The following is a 3,348-nucleotide window of genomic DNA, read 5'->3' as shown; positions in this document are numbered from 1 at the left end:
CAATGACAATGCAAAGATCCTCAAGCCTATGAGTTCCCAACACAAGATTTACTATATTCAAATATGTGGGATAAACTTTTCTAAACTCTTCAAAATAATATCAAACAATCAAGCCAAGCAAATGGGAGTATAAGCAATTTATACTATTCAATAAGCCAATATAGAACTCTCACAAAGTTAAGAAATATCAAGGGAATGAAGATTTGAGAGTGTTTTGAAGTAAAATGGGCAACATGAACTTTGGGAAATAGAGAGGGTTTTTGCTAATGATTTTAGCTAATCTATTACTAATCCTCACAAATGAACTCAAATTTATAATCAAGGCCAAAATATGATCGTTTAAGACATATAGGGAATTATTATAATTTTTTTAAAACAATTTAGAAAAGTTAATGCTATTTAAATATTTTTAACCTCGACAAAAAAAAATTTCAGTTCGAGAGCACCGATCGACCGAAATTAAGGTTCAGTGGACCAAGTGACATAGTTTGGTTGATCGTGCAAAAAATGAACTGAGAGTTTGGTCGACCGTACATGTATGGTTTAAGGGCAATTTTCAAAATCCGCATGGTTTGGTCGACCGGGCAGTTAGAATCTCCCAAGTGGGGGTTCGGTTGACCAGGTACTTGGTTCACATTTTTGGTCGGTTGACGGAGGAGTCAAAACGTTGACTCGGTGGGAGTTTGGTCGACCAAGCCGTATGAGTTTGGCAAGGTTCGGTCGACCTTGCTGTGGTAAAAATGTTGACCTTTGACCGAGTTTGTCGACCAAATGTTTTTATACATTCCGGTTCCGTCGATCGAGCATGCATTTTTAATGCATTTTAGTTATAATCCACTCACACATTCACCCTATTCACATAAGAAAATTTGTTTATGCATGCATGTGGGTTCTAAGATCATTTTAGTTCTTTTTAAGGACATAAAAAAAATCCAGCATCGGTCGATCGAAGGTTGACGGAAGGGTGCCCTAATGACATTTGGTTCCCTATGGTTAGTCTACAGTCATTTTGAGCTCACAATTATCTACATGCATGACATGCAGAGTTTATTACAGACCTATATAAATTATTGCAGACCCAAATACAATAAATACATATAAAAATGAAGCATAAGCAAGTCTTCTTCTTTTGCCCTTCATTTTCTCATTGAATATGCTAGGAGTATGATCTTTAAGACTTTTAGTATTCCATCAATCCTTTCTCATGTTTGCGCACTGCATTAATGACTTATTCAAGTACTAGGCACACACATTAGTAATATGCAGTTTGTTATAATCAAAACAGAGATCGAATTCAAAAAGTCAACGATCTCCCCCTTTTTGATGATGACAAACGCATCAAAACAAAATGGGGTTTAGCCTATAAAGGCTCCCCCTAAGAATGTGCACAATCGAAAGATAAATAGGACAACACAAGCATATTCAATAAAAAATACATTTCAAATAATTATGCATTTAGTTTCAGCATAGAAGCACACTTAAGCTCAGGCCATTCAAAATACGAGTATAAAAGATATGCAACCTTTTGCTCAGACCATTCAAAATATGATTATAAAATATATGCAACATTTTGCTCAAATAATTCTCCCCTTTTTGGCATCAGCAAAAGGGCATGTAAAAATTTAAAACGGTTTTAAAAATATTGCATTTAAGCACATAAGCAAGCAATAAAATATATGTCACGAAAAAACCATTTCTTGCAAAAAATAAAAATGTATATATGTGTATAAAAAAAATATCCCCTTTGATGTTTTCAAGAAATACTGGGGGGTGCTTGCTAAAAAAGAGACTATAATTTAATGCAAGCAAGCAATATTTTTTTGGTATTGGATTTAAAAATCGTACAACATATAACTAGAAAAGAACAACCATATAGATCAATAAAATTTAATCAATCAAATACAAGATCATATAGTAAAAACATATGACTGTGACAAAAATAAACATCATGTTTCAAATTAAGATTTTCAATAATATCATTTCATTTAAGCACATGCCACAAAACAAGTTAAAGCACGTCTATGTTTAAAAATGGGTGAGCACAACAAGATTATGATTTTAGCTTAAGGTCTTCTCCTATAAATTTGAATACTAGCTTAGATAAAATGAATAGCTTATACTACTCAATGATTTAATTCATTAAGCATGCCAAGCAGTATAAGCAATTATTTTTAGATTCCTTAGACCAACTATACTGAATGTATATATATTTGATATTTGTCACCTGATTAGTATAGTCAACCCAAAAGGCCGCAAATGCATCATAAATAGATATTAGGGCGTATTGTATAGCACATAACCAAGAATAATTCATATATAAATATAAAGCCATAATAGCTGGATATTATGTTCAGGGTTATAGAAGAGCCTCAATATACAAGAAATAGGTTCGTAAGATGCATATAAGTCTTTTAAGCTCTTTTTATGAGGATGGAGCTCAGCTCCCCTAACTACCTGATGATTATGCAATGATGAAATTTATTTTTCAATTAGTTTTCACTCATCCTTTCAAAAATATTTTAACGTTTATTTTATCATAATCATCTTTAACACAAGGTTTTAGTTTGGGAAAATTTATGTTAAAATTGCGGTAGTATGTCGTCTATAAATTGAATATTTTCCTAATTTTCATGCACCAAAACCTGATAGATTCAAGCAATCAATTCAAAATATTTCAGTTTGAGCATGTGAGAACCTATTTCGACTACCGACACACAATACACATCAATTGCATTCACCATGCAAGAGGTATTCTAGGCTAAGCATGCAATCGGCTTGCAATTATCAATTCATAAATATAATCTATCCATCAAAAAATATAAATAGGAAAGAATAGAGGATAGAATTGAGTTCAGTGCAGTATTATCGTTCATTAAGGCATGTACACTATGATTATAAGAGCATTTTAATTTAGTAGTCATGAAAGTGTAATGCTCCCCCTAAGTTAATCACTTAATCATTTTATGCCTTTTCTTATTTTCTAATTACTGAACCAAGTGTTTTAGACTTTTCGTGATTTAATCATGGCTTATCATGTTTAGGCATAGAGGACCAAAAAGTCACATAAATATTTATTTGAGAGTTCTAAGCCTATATTTGCCTATTTTCTTATGATTTATAATACATGAGAGGCCAAAGTTCAAATGGCTTGACTTTCTTATCGTTTATGCATAGGTTTCTTAGTTATTGCATTTTCATATATGTTGAAACTAGTAGCAATCATATTAGCCATTTAACTTAATTCACAAAGCTGAAGTTCTAATGGATTTGATTTAATGTTTGAGAGCTTATGAAGCTAGTAAGGATAAATACTCTTAAAGATTAAATTATCAATATGTTCAGGAGAGT

The sequence above is a fragment of the Malania oleifera genome, chromosome 4 (genome assembly GCF_029873635.1).
Source record: "Malania oleifera isolate guangnan ecotype guangnan chromosome 4, ASM2987363v1, whole genome shotgun sequence".
NCBI classification, from domain to species: Eukaryota; Viridiplantae; Streptophyta; class Magnoliopsida; order Santalales; family Ximeniaceae; genus Malania; species Malania oleifera.
This window is presented reverse-complemented; position numbering follows the sequence as displayed.